This window comes from Ascaphus truei, chromosome 1 (assembly GCF_040206685.1).
Source record: "Ascaphus truei isolate aAscTru1 chromosome 1, aAscTru1.hap1, whole genome shotgun sequence".
NCBI lineage: Eukaryota > Metazoa > Chordata > Amphibia > Anura > Ascaphidae > Ascaphus > Ascaphus truei.
In genome coordinates this window covers 14498224-14517419 of record NC_134483.1, presented here as the reverse complement: position 1 = coordinate 14517419, position 19196 = coordinate 14498224, and the positions used below count along the sequence as shown (strand labels likewise).

Here is a 19196-nt window from a genome sequence, read left to right as displayed (position 1 = left end):
ACTTGGACAAGGAGAAGACCATGCCGTCTTCAGAGAGCCCCGTTTGAAGTTTATTACCTGCTTCTTTTTACATGGGTATTGGGTATCATGTTAATACTAATAAAAAAAGAATCAATTGTATGTCCTTTGGGGAAGGATTTTATTGTGACCATAAATCTCTTAGAATATAATGTTATAAAAGATGTAGGTTCAGTCCCAGTGTAGACCAAATACATGAATTCTGATATTAGCAAATGCTAGTTGTAATTAAGGAACGGTCACAGGTGCCCTTTTCCCCTTGAAAGTTGCCATCAGACCAGAGTGCATGAAAGATCAAGATCAAAAAGAAAAATAGGCGCAGCGTCCAGCCAGAAGAATTGGTGCAGTGCACAGCCAAAGAGCCAGGGTCAAGGTAAGTGTCGAAAAAATCTTTATTGTTTGAACATGGATAAAAAAAAGGAGGCACCAAAACCCTCCTATGCGTTTCACACCGGGTGGTGCTTTATCACGGAGTATAACATGGTCTGGCACCCAATTCTTAAATTCCCTCCGGTAATCCAGGTGGCCCATCATGAGGCTACACGTAACAGAATTACGTAAGTACGTCCAACGTTAGACGCACTGCACAAAACCACTGGCACCTAGTTGGTCATTCATTGAAATGAACAGTAATTGTCTGATGCTTGCTTTGTATAATTTTTTTTTTTTTAATATTGTAGCTACTTATTTTCGGGTTACCAAGATGACTGAAAGCACCTAGGTGCCGGTGGTCTCACGCAGTGCGCCTGACGTCCGACGTTCTTACGTCATTCTATTGTGTGTCACGTCATGACAGACCCGTAGGACACCTGGATTACTGGAGGGTATTTAAGAATTTGGTGCCAGACCATGTTATACTCCTTGATAAAGTGCCAGTTGGTGTGAAACATGTAGCAGAGTTTTTGTGCCTCTTTTTTTATCCATGTTCAGAGAATAAAGATTTTTCAACACTTACCTTGACCTTGGCTCTTCTGGCTGTGTGCTGCACCCGATTCTTCTGGCTGTGCGCTTCACTGATTCTTCTGGCTGTGCACTGCCCAGATTCTTCTGGCTGTGTGCTGCCCCCGATTCTTCTGGCTGTGTGCTGCCCCCGATTCTTCTGGCTGTGTGCTGCCCCCGATTCTTCTGGCTGTGCACTGCCCCCGATTCTTCTGGCTGTGCACTGCCCCCGATTCTTCTGGCTGTGCACTGCCCCCGATTCTTCTGGCTGTGCAGTCTCCTGGTTCTTCTGGCTGTGCACTCTCCTAGTTCTTCTGGCTGTGCACTCTCCCGATTCTTCTGGTTGTGCACTCTCCCGATTCTTCTGGCTGTGCGCTCTCCTGATTCTTCTGGCTGTGCACTGCCCCCAATTCTTCTAGCTGTGCACTGCCCCGATTCTTCTGGCTATGCGCTCTCCTGATTCTTCTAGCTGTGCACTCTCCCGATTCTTCTGGCTGTGCAGTCTCCCGATTCTTCTGGCTGTGCGCTCTCCCGATTCTTCTGGCTGTGCAGTCTCCCGATTCTTCTGGCTGTGCACTCTCCCGATTCTTCTGGCTGTGCGCTCTCCCGATTCTTCTGGCTGTGCCATCTCCCGATTCTTCTGGCTGTGAATTCTCCCGATTCTTCTGGCTGTGCAGTCTCCCGATTCTTCTGGCTGTGCGCTCTCCCGATTCTTCTGGTTGTGCGCTCTCCCAGTTCTTCTGGCTGTGCACTCTCCTGATTCTTCTAGCTGTGCACTCTCCCGATTCTTCTGGCTGTGCAGTCTCCCGATTCTTCTGGCTGTGCAGTCTCCCGATTCTTCTGGCTGTGCAGTCTCCCGATTCTTCTGGCTGTGCAGTCTCCCGATTCTTCTGGCTGTGCGCTCTCCCGATTCTTCTGGCTGTGCGCTCTCCCGATTCTTCTTGCTGTGCACTCTCCTGATTCTTCCGGCTGGGCTATCTCCTGATTCTTCTTGCTGTGTGCTCTCCTGATTCTTCCGGCTGTGCTCTCTCCTGATTCTTCTTGCTGTGCGCTCTCCTGATTCTTCTGGCTGTGCGCTGCCCCCGATTCTTCTGGCTGTGCACTGCCCAGATTCTTCTTGCTGTGCGCTCTCCTGATTCTTCTGGCTGTGCGTTCTCCTGATTCTTCTGGCTGTGCGCTGCCCCCGATTCTTCTGGCTGTGCACTGCCCCCGATTCTTCTGGCTGTGCACTGCCCCGATTCTTCTGGCTGTGCACTGCCCAGATTCTTCTGGCTGTGCAGTCTCCTGATTCTTCTGGCTGTGCCCTGCCCCGATTCTTCTGGCTGTGCACTCTCCCGATTCTTCTCGCTGTGCACTGCCCCGATTCTTCTGGCTGTGCACTGCCCCCGATTCTTCTGGCTGTGCACTCTTCCGATTCTTCTGGCTGTGCGCTGCCCCCGATTCTTCTGGCTGTGCACTGCCCCCGATTCTTCTGGCTGTGCACTGCCCCTGATTCTTCTGGCTGTGCACTGCCCCTGATTCTTCTTGTTGTGCGCTCTCCCAGTTCTTCTGGCTGTGCAGTCTCCTGATTCTTCTGGCTGTGCACTGCCCCGATTCATGCCGTCTTCAGAGAGCCCCGTTTGAAGTTTATTACCTGCTTCTTTTTACATGGGTATTGGGTATCATGTTAATACTAATAAAAAAAGAATCAATTGTATGTCCTTTGGGGAAGGATTTTATTGTGACCATAAATCTCTTAGAATATAATGTTATAAAAGATGTAGGTTCAGTCCCAGTGTAGACCAAATACATGAATTCTGATATTAGCAAATGCTAGTTGTAATTAAGGAACGGTCACAGGTGCCCTTTTCCCCTTGAAAGTTGCCATCAGACCAGAGTGCATGAAAGATCAAGATCAAAAAGAAAAATAGGCGCAGCGTCCAGCCAGAAGAATTGGTGCAGTGCACAGCCAAAGAGCCAGGGTCAAGGTAAGTGTCGAAAAAATCTTTATTGTTTGAACATGGATAAAAAAAAGGAGGCACCAAAACCCTCCTATGCGTTTCACACCGGGTGGTGCTTTATCACGGAGTATAACATGGTCTGGCACCCAATTCTTAAATTCCCTCCGGTAATCCAGGTGGCCCATCATGAGGCTACACGTAACAGAATTACGTAAGTACGTCCAACGTTAGACGCACTGCACAAAACCACTGGCACCTAGTTGGTCATTCATTGAAATGAACAGTAATTGTCTGATGCTTGCTTTGTATAATTTTTTTTTTTTTAATATTGTAGCTACTTATTTTCGGGTTACCAAGATGACTGAAAGCACCTAGGTGCCGGTGGTCTCACGCAGTGCGCCTGACGTCCGACGTTCTTACGTCATTCTATTGTGTGTCACGTCATGACAGACCCGTAGGACACCTGGATTACTGGAGGGTATTTAAGAATTTGGTGCCAGACCATGTTATACTCCTTGATAAAGTGCCAGTTGGTGTGAAACATGTAGCAGAGTTTTTGTGCCTCTTTTTTTATCCATGTTCAGAGAATAAAGATTTTTCAACACTTACCTTGACCTTGGCTCTTCTGGCTGTGTGCTGCACCCGATTCTTCTGGCTGTGCGCTTCACTGATTCTTCTGGCTGTGCACTGCCCAGATTCTTCTGGCTGTGTGCTGCCCCCGATTCTTCTGGCTGTGTGCTGCCCCCGATTCTTCTGGCTGTGTGCTGCCCCCGATTCTTCTGGCTGTGCACTGCCCCCGATTCTTCTGGCTGTGCACTGCCCCCGATTCTTCTGGCTGTGCACTGCCCCCGATTCTTCTGGCTGTGCAGTCTCCTGGTTCTTCTGGCTGTGCACTCTCCTAGTTCTTCTGGCTGTGCACTCTCCCGATTCTTCTGGTTGTGCACTCTCCCGATTCTTCTGGCTGTGCGCTCTCCTGATTCTTCTGGCTGTGCACTGCCCCCAATTCTTCTAGCTGTGCACTGCCCCGATTCTTCTGGCTATGCGCTCTCCTGATTCTTCTAGCTGTGCACTCTCCCGATTCTTCTGGCTGTGCAGTCTCCCGATTCTTCTGGCTGTGCGCTCTCCCGATTCTTCTGGCTGTGCAGTCTCCCGATTCTTCTGGCTGTGCACTCTCCCGATTCTTCTGGCTGTGCGCTCTCCCGATTCTTCTGGCTGTGCCGTCTCCCGATTCTTCTGGCTGTGAATTCTCCCGATTCTTCTGGCTGTGCAGTCTCCCGATTCTTCTGGCTGTGCGCTCTCCCGATTCTTCTGGTTGTGCGCTCTCCCAGTTCTTCTGGCTGTGCACTCTCCTGATTCTTCTAGCTGTGCACTCTCCCGATTCTTCTGGCTGTGCAGTCTCCCGATTCTTCTGGCTGTGCAGTCTCCCGATTCTTCTGGCTGTGCAGTCTCCCGATTCTTCTGGCTGTGCAGTCTCCCGATTCTTCTGGCTGTGCGCTCTCCCGATTCTTCTGGCTGTGCGCTCTCCCGATTCTTCTTGCTGTGCACTCTCCTGATTCTTCCGGCTGGGCTATCTCCTGATTCTTCTTGCTGTGTGCTCTCCTGATTCTTCCGGCTGTGCTCTCTCCTGATTCTTCTTGCTGTGCGCTCTCCTGATTCTTCTGGCTGTGCGCTGCCCCCGATTCTTCTGGCTGTGCACTGCCCAGATTCTTCTTGCTGTGCGCTCTCCTGATTCTTCTGGCTGTGCGTTCTCCTGATTCTTCTGGCTGTGCGCTGCCCCCGATTCTTCTGGCTGTGCACTGCCCCCGATTCTTCTGGCTGTGCACTGCCCCGATTCTTCTGGCTGTGCACTGCCCAGATTCTTCTGGCTGTGCAGTCTCCTGATTCTTCTGGCTGTGCCCTGCCCCGATTCTTCTGGCTGTGCACTCTCCCGATTCTTCTCGCTGTGCACTGCCCCGATTCTTCTGGCTGTGCACTGCCCCCGATTCTTCTGGCTGTGCACTCTCCCGATTCTTCTGGCTGTGCGCTGCCCCCGATTCTTCTGGCTGTGCACTGCCCCCGATTCTTCTGGCTGTGCACTGCCCCTGATTCTTCTGGCTGTGCACTGCCCCTGATTCTTCTTGTTGTGCGCTCTCCCAGTTCTTCTGGCTGTGCAGTCTCCTGATTCTTCTGGCTGTGCACTGCCCCGATTCTTCTGGCTGTGCACTCTCCCGATTCTTCTCGCTGTGCACTGCCCCGATTCTGCTGGCTGTGCACTGCCCCCGATTCTTCTGGCTGTGCACTGCCCCTGATTCTTCTGGCTGTGCACTGCCCCTGATTCTTCTTGTTGTGCGCTCTCCCAGTTCTTCTGGCTGTGCACTCTCCCGATTCTTCTGGCTGTGCAGTCTCCCGATTCTTCTGGCTGTGCACTGCTCTGATTCTTCTGGCTGTGTGCTCTCCTGATTCTTCTGGCTGTGCACTGCCCCGATTCTTCTGGCTGTGCGCTCTCCTGATTCTTCTCGCTGTGCACTGCCCCCGATTCTTCTGGCTGTGCACTGCCCCCGATTCTTCTGGCTGTGCACTGCCCCCGATTCTTCTGGCTGTGCACTGCCCCTGATTCTTGTTGTTGTGCACTCTCCTGATTCTTCTGGCTGTGCGCTCTCCCAGTTCTTCTGGCTGTGCACTCTCCTGATTCTTCTAGCTGTGCACTCTCCCGATTCTTCTGGCTGTGCAGTCTCCCGATTCTTCTGGCTGTGCACTGCCCCGATTCTTCTGGCTGTGCACTCTCCCGATTCTTCTGGCTGTGCAGTCTCCCGATTCTTCTGGCTGTGCACTGCCCCGATTCTTCTGGCTGTGCACTGCCCCGATTCTTCTCGCTGTGCACTGCCCCGATTCTTCTGGCGGTGCGCTGCCCCCGATTCTTCTGGCGGTGCGCTGCCCCCGATTCTTCTGGCTGTGCACTGCCCAGATTCTTCTTGCTGTGTGCTCTCCTGATTCTTCTGGCTGTGCGCTCTCCTGATTCTTCTGGCTGTGCACTCTCCCGATTCTTCTGGCTGTGCACTGCCCCGATTCTTCTGGCTGTGCACTCTCCTGATTCTTCTGGCTGTGTGCTCTCCTGATTCTTCTAGCTGTGCACTCTCCCGATTCTTCTGGCTGTGCGCTGCCCCCGATTCTTCTGGCTGTGCACTCTCCCGATTCTTCTGGCTGTGCACTCTCCCGATTCTTCTGGCTGTGCACTGCCCCGATTCTTCTGGCTGTGCGCTCTCCTGATTCTTCTGGCTGTGCACTGCCCCGATTCTTCTGGCTGTGCACTGCCCCGATTCTTCTGGCTGTGCACTGCCCCGATTCTTCTCGCTGTGCACTGCCCCAATTCTTCTGGCGGTGCGCTGCCCCCGATTCTTCTGGCTGTGCGCTCTCCCGATTCTTCTGGCGGTGCGCTGCCCACGATTCTTCTGGCTGTACACTCTCCCGATTCTTCTGGCTGTGCACTGCCCCCGATTCTTCTGGCTGTGCACTCTCCCGATTCTTCTGGCGGTGCGCTGCCCCCGATTCTTCTCGCTGTGCACTGCCCCCGATTCTTCTGGCTGTGCGCTCTCCTGATTCTTCTGGCTTTGCACTACCCCGATTCTTCTGGCAGTGCACTCTCCCGATTCTTCTGGCTGTGCACTCTCCCGATTCTTCTGGCGGTGCGCTGCCCCCGATTCTTCTGGCTGTGCACTGCCCCCGATTCTTCTGGCTGTGCACTCTCCCGATTCTTCTGGCGGTGCGCTGCCCCCGATTCTTCTCGCTGTGCACTGCCCCCGATTCTTCTGGCTGTGCGCTCTCCTGATTCTTCTGGCAGTGCACTGCCCCCGATTCTTCTGGCTGTGCACTCTCCCGATTCTTCTGGCTGTGCACTGCCCCCGATTCTTCTGGCTGTGCACTCTCCCGATTCTTCTGGCTGTGCGCTCTCCCGATTCTTCTGGCTGTGCGCTCTCCTGATACTTCTGGCTGTGCACTCTCCCGATTCTTCTGGCTGTGCACTGCCCCCGATTCTTCTGGCTGTGCGCTCTCCTGATACTTCTGGCTGTGCACTCTCCCGATTCTTCTGGCTGTGCACTGCCCCGATTCTTCTGGCTGTGCGCTCTCCTGATTCTTCTGGCTGTGCACTGCCCCGATTCTTCTGGCTGTGCACTGCCCCGATTCTTCTGGCTGTGCGCTCTCCTGATACTTCTGGCTGTGCACTCTCCCGATTCTTCTGGCTGTGCACTCTCCTGATTCTTCTGGCTTTGCACTGCCCCGATTCTTCTGGCAGTGCACTCTCCCGATTCTTCTGGCGGTGCGCTGCCCCCGATTCTTCTGGCTGTGCACTGCCCCCGATTCTTCTGGCTGTGCACTCTCCCGATTCTTCTGGCGGTGCGCTGCCCCCGATTCTTCTCGCTGTGCACTGCCCCCGATTCTTCTGGCTGTGCGCTCTCCTGATTCTTCTGGCAGTGCACTGCCCCCGATTCTTCTGGCTGTGCACTCTCCCGATTCTTCTGGCTGTGCACTGCCCCCGATTCTTCTGGCTGTGCACTCTCCCGATTCTTCTGGCTGTGCGCTCTCCCGATTCTTCTGGCTGTGCGCTCTCCTGATACTTCTGGCTGTGCACTCTCCCGATTCTTCTGGCTGTGCACTGCCCCCGATTCTTCTGGCTGTGCGCTCTCCTGATACTTCTGGCTGTGCACTCTCCCGATTCTTCTGGCTGTGCACTCTCCCGATTCTTCTGGCTGTGCACTGCCCCCGATTCTTCTGGCTGTGCACTGCCCCCGATTCCCCGATTCTTCTGGCTGTGCACTGCCCCCGATTCTTCTGGCTGTGCACTCTCCCGATTCTTCTGGCGGTGCTTTGCCCCCGATTCTTCTCGCTGTGCACTGCCCCCGATTCTTCTGGCTGTGCGCTCTCCTGATTCTTCTGGCAGTGCACTGCCCCCGATTCTTCTGGCTGTGCACTCTCCCGATTCTTCTGGCTGTGCACTGCCCCCGATTCTTCTGGCTTTGCACTCTCCCGATTCTTCTGGCTGTGCGCTCTCCCGATTCTTCTGGCTGTGCTCTCTCCTGATACTTCTGGCTGTGCACTCTCCCGATTCTTCTGGCTGTGCACTGCCCCCGATTCTTCTGGCTGTGCGCTCTCCTGATACTTCTGGCTGTGCACTCTCCCGATTCTTCTGGCTGTGCGCTCTCCTGATTCTTCTGGCTTTGCACTGCCCCGATTCTTCTGGCAGTGCACTCTCCCGATTCTTCTGGCTGTACACTCTCCCGATTCTTCTGGCGGTGCGCTGCCCCCGATTCTTCTGGCTGTGCACTGCCCCCGATTCTTCTGGCTGTGCACTCTCCCAATTCTTCTGGCGGTGCGCTGCCCCCGATTCTTCTCGCTGTGCACTGCCCCCGATTCTTCTGGCTGTGCGCTCTCCTGATTCTTCTGGCAGTGCACTGCCCCCGATTCTTCTGGCTGTGCACTGCCCCTGATTCTTCTGGCTGTGCACTGCCCCTGATTCTTCTTGTTGTGCGCTCTGCCAGTTCTTCTGGCTGTGCAGTCTCCTGATTCTTCTGGCTGTGCACTGCCCCGATCCTTCTGGCTGTGCACTCTCCCGATTCTTCTCGCTGTGCACTGCCCCGATTCTTCTGGCTGTGCACTGCCCCCGATTCTTCTGGCGGTGCGCTGCCCCTGATTCTTCTGGCTGTGCACTGCCCCCGATTCTTCTGGCTGTGCACTGCCCCTGATTCTTCTGGCTGTGCACTGCCCCTGATTCTTCTTGTTGTGCGCTCTGCCAGTTCTTCTGGCTGTGCAGTCTCCTGATTCTTCTGGCTGTGCACTGCCCCGATCCTTCTGGCTGTGCACTCTCCCGATTCTTCTCGCTGTGCACTGCCCCGATTCTTCTGGCTGTGCACTGCCCCCGATTCTTCTGGCTGTGCACTGCCCCTGATTCTTCTGGCTGTGCACTGCCCCTGATTCTTCTTGTTGTGCGCTCTCCCAGTTCTTCTGGCTGTGCACTCTCCTGATTCTTCTAGCTGTGCACTCTCCCGATTCTTCTGGCTGTGCAGTCTCCCGATTCTTCTGGCTGTGCACTGCTCCGATTCTTCTGGCTGTGTGCTCTCCTGATTCTTCTGGCTGTGCACTGCCCCGATTCTTCTGGCTGTGCGCTCTCCTGATTCTTCTCGCTGTGCACTGCCCCCGATTCTTCTCGCTGTGCACTGCCCCCGATTCTTCTGGCTGTGCACTGCCCCCGATTCTTCTGGCTGTGCACTGCCCCTGATTCTTCTTGTTGTGCACTCTCCTGATTCTTCTGGCTGTGCGCTCTCCCAGTTCTTCTGGCTGTGCACTCTCCTGATTCTTCTAGCTGTGCACTCTCCCGATTCTTCTGGCTGTGCAGTCTCCCGATTCTTCTGGCTGTGCACTGCCCCGATTCTTCTGGCTGTGCACTCTCCCGATTCTTCTGGCTGTGCAGTCTCCCGATTCTTCTGGCTGTGCACTGCCCCGATTCTTCTGGCTTTACTCTCCTGATTCTTCTGGCTGTGCACTGCCCCGATTCTTCTCACTGTGCACTGCCCCGATTCTTCTGGCGGTGCGCTGCCCCCGATTCTTCTGGCGGTGCTCTGCCCCAGATTCTTCTGGCTGTGCACTGCCCAGATTCTTCTTGCTGTGTGCTCTCCTGATTCTTCTGGCTGTGCGCTCTGCTGATTCTTCTGGCTGTGCACTCTCGCGATTCTTCTGGCTGTGCACTGCCCCGATTCTTCTGGCTGTGCACTCTCCTGATTCTTCTGGCTGTGTGCTCTCCTGATTCTTCTGGCTGTGCACTCTCCCGATTCTTCTGGCGGTGCGCTGCCCCCGATTCTTCTGGCTGTGCGCTGCCCCCGATTCTTCTGGCTGTGTGCTCTCCTGATTCTTCTGGCTGTGCACTCTCCCGATTCTTCTGGCTGTGCACTCTCCCGATTCTTCTGGCTGTGCACTGCCCCGATTCTTCTGGCTGTGCGCTCTCCTGATTCTTCTGGCTGTGCACTGCCCCGATTCTTCTGGCTGTGCACTGCCCCGATTCGTCTGGCTGTGCACTGCCCCAATTCTTCTGGCTGTGCACTGCCCCAATTCTTCTGGCTGTGCACTGCCCCTGATTCTTCTGGCTGTGCACTGCCCCTGATTCTTCTTGTTGTGCGCTCTCCCAGTTCTTCTGGCTGTGCACTCTCCTGATTCTTCTAGCTGTGCACTCTCCCGATTCTTCTGGCTGTGCAGTCTCCCGATTCTTCTGGCTGTGCACTGCTCCGATTCTTCTGGCTGTGTGCTCTCCTGATTCTTCTGGCTGTGCACTGCCCCGATTCTTCTGGCTGTGCGCTCTCCTGATTCTTCTCGCTGTGCACTGCCCCCGATTCTTCTGGCTGTGCACTGCCCCCGATTCTTCTGGCTGTGCACTGCCCCCGATTCTACTGGCTGTGCACTGCCCCTGATTTTTCTTGTTGTGCACTCTCCTGATTCTTCTGGCTGTGCGCTCTCCCAGTTCTTCTGGCTGTGCACTCTCCTGATTCTTCTAGCTGTGCACTCTCCCGATTCTTCTGGCTGTGCAGTCTCCCGATTCTTCTGGCTGTGCACTGCCCCGATTCTTCTGGCTGTGCACTCTCCCGATTCTTCTGGCGGTGCGCTGCCCCCGATTCTTCTGGCGGTGCGCTGCCCCCGATTCTTCTGGCTGTGTGCTCTCCTGATTCTTCTGGCTGTGCACTCTCCCGATTCTTCTGGCTGTGCACTCTCCCGATTCTTCTGGCTGTGCACTGCCCCGATTCTTCTGGCTGTGCGCTCTCCTGATTCTTCTGGCTGTGCACTGCCCCGATTCTTCTGGCTGTGCACTGCCCCGATTCGTCTGGCTGTGCACTGCCCCGATTCGTCTGGCTGTGCACTGCCCCAATTCTTCTGGCTGTGCACTGCCCCGATTCTTCTCGCTGTGCACTGCCCCGATTCTTCTGGCGGTGCGCTGCCCCCGATTCTTCTGGCTGTGCGCTCTCCCGATTCTTCTGGCGGTGCGCTGCCCCCGATTCTTCTGGCTGTGCACTGCCCAGATTCTTCTGGCTGTGCGCTCTCCTGATTCTTCTGGCTTTGCACTGCCCGATTCTTCTGGCAGTGCACTCTCCCGATTCTTCTGGCTGTGAACTCTCCCGATTCTTCTGGCGGTGCGCTGCCCCCGATTCTTCTGGCTGTGCACTGCCCCCGATTCTTCTGGCAGTGCACTCTCCCGATTCTTCTGGCTGTGCACTCTCCCGATTCTTCTGGCGGTGCGCTGCCCCTGATTCTTCTCGCTGTGCACTGCCCCCGATTCTTCTGGCTGTGCACTCTCCCGATTCTTCTGGCTGTGCACTGCCCCCGATTCTTCTGGCTGTGCACTCTCCCGATTCTTCTGGCTGTGCACTCTCCCGATTTTTCTGGCTGTGCGCTCTCCTGATACTTCTGGCTGTGCACTCTCCTGATTCTTCTGGCTATGCACTGCCCCCGATTCTTCTGGCTGTGCGCTCTCCTGATACTTCTGGCTGTGCACTATCCCGATTCTTCTGGCTGTGCACTCTCCCGATTCTTCTGGCTGTGCGCTCTCCCGATTCTTCTCGCTGTGCACTGCCCCGATTCTTCTGGCTGTGCGCTCTCCTGATTCTTCTGGCTGTGCACTGCCCCAATTCTTCTGGCTGTGCACTGCCCCGATTCTTCTCTCTGTGCACTGTCCCGATTCTTCTGGCTGTGCGCTCTCCTGATTCTTCTGGCGGTGCGCTGCCCCCGATTCTTCTGGCGGTGCGCTGCCCCCGATTCTTCTGGCTGTGCACTGTCCCGATTCTTCTGGCTTTGCACTGCCCCGATTCTTCTGGCTGTGCACTGCCCCCAGTTCTTCTGGCTGTGCACTCTCCCAGTTCTTCTGGCTGTGCACTCTCCTGATTCTTCTAGCTGTGCACTCTCCCGATTCTTCTGGCTGTGCAGTCTCCCGATTCTTCTGGCTGTGCACTGCCCCGATTCTTCTGGCTGTGCACTCTCCCGATTCTTCTGGCTGTGCAGTCTCCCGATTCTTCTGGCTGTGCACTGCCCCGATTCTTCTGGCTGTGCGCTCTCCTGATTCTTCTCGCTGTGCACTGCCCCCGATTCTTCTGGCTGTGCACTGCCCCCGATTCTTCTGGCTGTGCACTGCCCCCGATTCTTCTGGCTGTGCACTGCCCCTGATTCTTCTTGTTGTGCACTCTCCTGATTCTTCTGGCTGTGCGCTCTCCCAGTTCTTCTGGCTGTGCACTCTCCTGATTCTTCTAGCTGTGCACTCTCCCGATTCTTCTGGCTGTGCAGTCTCCCGATTCTTCTGGCTGTGCACTGCCCCGATTCTTCTGGCTGTGCACTCTCCCGATTCTTCTGGCTCTGCAGTCTCCCGATTCTTCTGGCTGTGCACTGCCCCGATTCTTCTGGCTGTGTGCTCTCCTGATTCTTCTGGTTGTGCACTGCCCCGATTCTTCTCGCTGTGCACTGCCCCGATTCTTCTGGCGGTGCGCTGCCCGCGATTCTTCTGGCGGTGCGCTGCCCCCGATTCTTCTGGCTGTGCACTGCCCAGATTCTTCTTGCTGTGTGCGCTCCTGATTCTTCTGGCTGTGCGCTCTCCTGATTCTTCTGGCTGTGCACTCTCCCGATTCTTCTGGCTGTGCACTGCCCCGATTCTTCTGGCTGTGCACTCTCCTGATTCTTCTGGCTGTGTTCTCTCCTGGTTCTTCTGGCTGTGCACTCTCCCGATTCTTCTGGCTGTGCGCTGCCCCCGATTCTTCTGGCTGTGTGCTCTGCTGATTCTTCTGGCTGTGCACTCTCCCGATTCTTCTGGCTGTGCACTCTCCCGATTCTTCTGGCTGTGCACTGCCCCGATTCTTCTGGCTGTGCGCTCTCCTGATTCTTCTGGCTGTGCACTGCCCCAATTCTTCTGGCTGTGCACTGCCCCGATTCTTCTGGCTGTGCACTGCCCCGATTCTTCTGGCTGTGCACTGCCCCGATTCTTCTCGCTGTGCACTGCCCCGATTCTTCTGGCGGTGCGCTGCCCCCGATTCTTCTGGCTGTGCGCTCTCCCGATTCTTCTGGCGGTGCGCTGCCCCCGATTCTTCTGGCTGTGCACTGCCCAGATTCTTCTGGCTGTGCGCTCTCCCGATTCTTCTGGCTGTGCACTGCCCCCGATTCTTCTGGCTGTGCACTCTCCCGATTCTTCTGGCTGTGCACTGCCCCCGATTCTTCTGGCTGTGCACTCTCCCGATTCTTCTGGCTGTGCGCTCTCCTGATACTTCTGGCTGTGCACTCTCCCGATTCTTCTGGCTGTGCACTGCCCCCGATTCTTCTGGCTGTGCGCTCTCCTGATACTTCTGGCTGTGCACTCTCCCGATTCTTCTGGCTGTGCACTCTCCCGATTCTTCTGGCTGTGCACTGCCCCCGATTCTTCTGGCTGTGCACTGCCCCCGATTCCCCGATTCTTCTGCCTGTGCACTGCCCCCGATTCTTCTGGCTGTGCACTCTCCCGATTCTTCTGGCGGTGCTTTTCCCCCGATTCTTCTCGCTGTGCACTCTCCTGATTCTTCTGGCAGTGCACTGCCCCCGATTCTTCTAGCTGTGCACTCTCCTGATTCTTCTGGCTGTGCACTGCCCCCGATTCTTCTGGCTGTGCACTCTCCCGATTCTTCTGGCTGTGCGCTCTCCCGATTCTTCTGGCTGTGCTCTCTCCTGATACTTCTGGCTGTGCACTCTCCCGATTCTTCTGGCTGTGCACTGCCCCCGATTCTTCTGGCTGTGCGCTCTCCTGATACTTCTGGCTGTGCACTCTCCCGATTCTTCTGGCTGTGTGCTCTCCCGATTCTTCTGGCTGTGCACTCTCCCGATTCTTCTGGCGGTGTGCTTCCCCCGATTCTTCTGGCTGTGCACTGCCCCCGATTCTTCTGGCTGTGCACTCTCCCAATTCTTCTGGCGGTGCGCTGCCCCCGATTCTTCTCGCTGTGCACTGCCCCCGATTCTTCTGGCTGTGCGCTCTCCTGATTCTTCTGGCAGTGCACTGCCCCCGATTCTTCTGGCTGTGCACTCTCCCGATTCTTCTGGCTGTGCACTGCCCCCGATTCTTCTGGCTGTGCACTCTCCCGATTCTTCTGGCTGTGCGCTCTCCCGATTCTTCTGGCTGTGCGCTCTCCTGATACTTCTGGCTGTGCACTCTCCCGATTCTTCTGGCTGTGCACTGCCCCCGATTCTTCTGGCTGTGTGCTCTCCTGATACTTCTGGCTGTGCACTCTCCCGATTCTTCTGGCTGTGCACTGCCCCGATTCTTCTGGCTGTGCGCTCTCCTGATTCTTCTGGCTGTGCACTGCCCCGATTCTTCTGGCTGTGCACTGCCCCGATTCTTCTTGCTGTGCACTGTCCCGATTCTTCTGGCTGTGCGCTCTCCTGATTCTTCTGGCTGTGCGCTGCCCCTGATTCTTCTGGCTGTGCACTGCCCCTGATTCTTCTTGTTGTGCGCTCTGCCAGTTCTTCTGGCTGTGCACTCTCCTGATTCTTCTAGCTGTGCAGTCTCCCGATTCTTCTGGCTGTGCAGTCTCCCGATTCTTCTGGCTGTGCACTGCTCCGATTCTTCTGGCTGTGTGCTCTCCTGATTCTTCTGGCTGTGCACTGCCCCGATTCTTCTGGCTGTGCGCTCTCCTGATTCTTCTCGCTGTTCACTGCCCCCGATTCTTCTGGCTGTGCACTGCCCCCGATTCTTCTGGCTGTGCACTGCCCCCGATTCTTCTGGCTGTGCACTGCCCCTGATTTTTCTTGTTGTGCACTCTCCTGATTCTTCTGGCTGTGCGCTCTCCCAGTTCTTCTGGCTGTGCACTCTCCTGATTCTTCTAGCTGTGCACTCTCCCGATTCTTCTGGCTGTGCAGTCTCCCGATTCTTCTGGCTGTGCACTGCCCCGATTCTTCTATCTGTGCACTCTCCCGATTCTTCTGGCTGTGCAGTCTCCCGATTCTTCTGGCTGTGCGCTCTCCTGATTCTTCTGGCTGTGCACTGCCCCGATTCTTCTGGCTGTGCACTGCCCCGATTCGTCTGGCTGTGCACTGCCCCAATTCTTCTGGCTGTGCACTGCCCCAATTCTTCTGGCTGTGCACTGCCCCTGATTCTTCTGGCTGTGCACTGCCCCTGATTCTTCTTGTTGTGCGCTCTCCCAGTTCTTCTGGCTGTGCACTCTCCTGATTCTTCTAGCTGTGCACTCTCCCGATTCTTCTGGCTGTGCAGTCTCCCGATTCTTCTGGCTGTGCACTGCTCCGATTCTTCTGGCTGTGTGCTCTCCTGATTCTTCTGGCTGTGCACTGCCCCGATTCTTCTGGCTGTGCGCTCTCCTGATTCTTCTCGCTGTGCACTGCCCCCGATTCTTCTGGCTGTGCACTGCCCCCGATTTTTCTGGCTGTGCACTGCCCCCGATTCTTCTGGCTGTGCACTGCCCCTGATTTTTCTTGTTGTGCACTCTCCTGATTCTTCTGGCTGTGCGCTCTCCCAGTTCTTCTGGCTGTGCAGTCTCCCGATTCTTCTGGCTGTGCACTGCCCCGATTCTTCTGGCTGTGCACTCTCCCGATTCTTCTGGCTGTGCAGTCTCCCGATTCTTCTGGCTGTGCACTGCCCCGATTCTTCTGGCTTTGTGCTCTCCTGATTCTTCTGGCTGTGCACTGCCCCGATTCTTCTCACTGTGCACTGCCCCGATTCTTCTGGCGGTGTGCTGCCCCCGATTCTTCTGGCGGTGCTCTGCCCCAGATTCTTCTGGCTGTGCACTGCCCAGATTCTTCTTGCTGTGTGCTCTCCTGATTCTTCTGGCTGTGCGCTCTGCTGATTCTTCTGGCTGTGCACTCTCGCGATTCTTCTGGCTGTGCACTGCCCCAATTCTTCTGGCTGTGCACTCTCCTGATTCTTCTGGCTGTGTGCTCTCCTGATTCTTCTGGCTGTGCACTCTCCCGATTCTTCTGGCTGTGCGCTCTCCTGATTCTTCTCGCTGTGCACTCTCCCGATTCTTCTGGCTGTGCGCTGCCCCCGATTCTTCTGGCTGTGTGCTCTCCTGATTCTTCTGGCTGTGCACTCTCCCGATTCTTCTGGCTGTGCACTCTCCCGATTCTTCTGGCTGTGCACTCTCCCGATTCTTCTGGCTGTGCACTGCCCCGATTCTTCTGGCTGTGCGCTCTCCTGATTCTTCTGGCTGTGCACTGCCCCGATTCTTCTGGCTGTGCACTGCCCCGATTCGTCTGGCTGTGCACTGCCCCAATTCTTCTGGCTGTGCACTGCCCCGATTCTTCTCGCTGTGCACTGCCCCGATTCTTCTGGCGGTGCGCTGCCCCCGATTCTTCTGGCTGTGCGCTCTCCCGATTCTTCTGGCGGTGCGCTGCCCCCGATTCTTCTGGCTGTGCACTGCCCAGATTCTTCTGGCTGTGCGCTCTCCTGATTCTTCTGGCTTTGCACTGCCCGATTCTTCTGGCTGTGCACTCTCCCGATTCTTCTGGCTGTGAACTCTCCCGATTCTTCTGGCGGTGCGCTGCCCCCGATTCTTCTGGCTGTGCACTGCCCCCGATTCTTCTGGCAGTGCACTCTCCCGATTCTTCTGGCTGTGCACTCTCCCGATTCTTCTGGCTGTGCACTCTCCCGATTCTTCTGGCTGTGCACTCTCCCGATTCTTCTGGCTGTGCACTGCCCCCGATTCTTCTGGCTGTGCACTCTCCCGATTTTTCTGGCTGTGCGCTCTCCTGATACTTCTGGCTGTGCACTCTCCTGATTCTTCTGGCTATGCACTGCCCCCGATTCTTCTGGCTGTGCACTCTCCCGATTCTTCTGGCTGTGCACTCTCCCGATTCTTGTGGCTGTGCACTGCCCCGATTCTTCTGGCTGTGCACTGCCCCCGATTCTTCTGGCTGTGCACTGCCCCCGATTCTTCTGGCTGTGCACTGCCCCCGATTCTTCTGGCTGTGCACTGCCCAGATTATTCTTGCTGTGCACTGCCCAGATTCTTCTGGCTGTGCGCTCTCCTGATTCTTCTGGCTGTGCGCTGCCCCTGATTCTTCTGGCTGTGCACTCTCCCGATTCTTCTGGCTGTGCACTCTCCCGATTCTTCTGGCTGTGCACTGCCCCCGATTCTTCTGGCTGTGCACTGCCCCGATTCTTCTGGCTGTGCACTGCCCCCGATTCTTCTGGCTGTGCACTGCCCAGATTCTTCTTGCTGTGCACTGCCCAGATTCTTCTGGCTGTGCACTGCCCAGATTCTTCTTGCTGTGCACTGCCCAGATTCTTCTTGCTGTGCGCTCTCCTGATACTTCTGGCTGTGCACTGCCCCGATTCTTCTGGCTGTGCGCTCCCCGATTTTTCTTGTTGATCATGGACTTTACTTGTTGGCAGCTGATCGTGCCGTGGCGGAGAATCCTTGATTGGGTGTGGAAGATAAAGTCTTTTTTCTCTCAAATACTAAATGGTGTCTCACTGAAGGACTGTATTTATCGGTACCTTTTTGAGGTTATTGGAGTGTAGATTCATTCAGTTTGCACACCTTTACCTCTAAGGACAATCAAATAATCCATTCATAGGATGTTAGACCCCTGCAATATTGTATTGCTTATTTCATCCACTCAAAAGGGAGGCCACTATTTCAGCTTACTTCACTGAGTACTGAGTGTTCCCTTTTAGTACTTGAGCACGCTGCCTTTGCATGAAATACTGTAGGCTACCAAAATTATGCCCAGAGCTGGCTGCACTAATACCTCTTTTAAATTGTACAGACTCATATATTAATACACATATACTTGTAATATACATACAAGATGTGCAGTACTGTTAGTATGTTGAAAACAAAAAGTACACGTAATATATGTAGTTACCTTGTCATTAAAACACAGAGTGTTTTCTTTGCTCACATACAGTATCCAGGCCGTGGGGTAATTTATCCTTCCCGGACTTTTATAGCATTTTCACACCTGCAGGAGTAATTAGGAACAGTAATGTAACCACACCCCTGCAGTGCCCCATTACCATTACAACCCAACCGAATATCTCAGAGGAGCCAGCAAATGTCATTATAGACCAGGTGCAGTCATTACAGTGTGAGGGAACAACGGTGAGTCACTCTGCAAACCCACAGTATAATTGGGAGTTAAATAGAAATACGACAATATAGAGGATGGGAGAGAAATTATGATCTAAATGCAACAAATAGAAAAGTCTGTTTCCTAATAGTTATTTTTTAAATTGTCCCTTTATGATAGTTTTTGTATACATTGTTTATCTTTTGTATCTTATTAAAGATGAATTTCTTTGAAGCACAGTGCTGATTTCATTTTCAGATTGAGCCTTGTTACGGTCTGCACTAATTTTCCATTTTGACTTGTTATTATTATGTGTAGCTATGCTTATTACTGATGATATTGATCATAATGTCATGTTTGATATGAACACCTTTATTTGTACAGCTGTAGCCAGACTTACTCTCCTCAGTGCCGGGTCTTTCACTGTCCTGGGGCAGCTGCCCTATGGCTGCAGCTCTCACGGCCCGAGGACAGGAATCGGCCCAGGAGGATGAACTCTGCTGGGTTCCATGCTTCTCAATGGGACGCCGCAGTGGTAAGTCTTTTGGGCCATCTGCAGGGAGAGAAATACTGATACTTACCTTCCGTGTCCCCATCATCAGGGGGAAGCTATATGGCCATGGACATCTACATCATCAAGGTTGCTGGATAGTGCTACGTGTCCTGTCAAGCCCACTTGATGACGTAGATGACCAAATATGGACATATAGCCTCTCCCTGATGATGTGGAGCCCCATATAAGGGTATCTATGTCACCCAGGGGGGAAGGCATTACAGCCCTGCATCTTAGCAGCACAGCGGAGATGACATGGTCCAGGCAGAGAGATGGGGACATGGCTGCAGACGGCTGCGCAGCTCATCTGGAAGGTGACTATCGATATTTCTCTCCCATTCTAGCAAATGATTAACGCGGCGGGTGTCCCATTCAAAAGCATGGACCCACGCAGTGTTAATATTTCCGGGCCGCAAACCTTGTGGCCGCGGATAGGGCTGTGGGTTTTTGCATTTTTCTCCATGGCCACAAAGGCTCAGAAGTTCACGGAGGCCAATATCCCTCTGAAAGCAACCGGAAATCATTGTGAAATGCGTTGGGCGGAGCCTAAAAGAGGACTGCAGCACTCAGGGTTGCTACCTTTCAGTATCTGGGGAGATTCCATTACGTTATCAAGGAGTGTAGCTAAGACATGACAAGAGACGCCAGCATGAGCGAGTTGAGAAGGTGAAGGGCGCCAGCAGACCCCCACTGGACTCACA

The 19196-nt window shown here is 54.5% G+C and overlaps 1 pseudogene; it reads right to left on the bottom strand.

Moving 5' to 3' along the window:
• The window catches only part of LOC142462826 (BOS complex subunit NCLN-like), a 125444-nt pseudogene that overhangs the window by 77579 nt on the left and 28669 nt on the right, over window positions 1-19196 (bottom strand).